We start from the raw sequence: 485 nt of genomic DNA on the forward strand, positions 1-485 counted from the left end.
CCAGGGGTCCCTGAAAATACAAAAAACTATTTCTTTGTTCATTTGATTAATTAAATTAAATTCAATACAACTTTATTTATTATTTAATAATAATAATAATAATTATTATTATTATTATTATTATTATTTATGATTATAGCAGCAGCTTACTTTTATTTTTATACTTTTATTTACAGTAACTATATTTAAACGACATGTAGACACAAGCTGAGGAAAGATTTCACATCATAAAACATTTTCTAAACTGAGTTATTCATATTTTCAGCTGGAATAAAATCCCTTTACATGTAAACAGACTGTGTTGTAGTTTTATTTCTTTCATTATTTTATTGTGTTTTTGTGGATAAATTATTTATATTTAAGATTAGCACTAGAAATAAAGGACACCGTGCATGTGTGAAAAAAATCAAATATGAACGCAGGGAAAATCCTCCTGGACTCCAGAGAGTTCATATTTATTATGATTATCTATATTTACACCTTCC

This window comes from Sebastes fasciatus, chromosome 21 (assembly GCF_043250625.1).
Source record: "Sebastes fasciatus isolate fSebFas1 chromosome 21, fSebFas1.pri, whole genome shotgun sequence".
NCBI lineage: Eukaryota > Metazoa > Chordata > Actinopteri > Perciformes > Sebastidae > Sebastes > Sebastes fasciatus.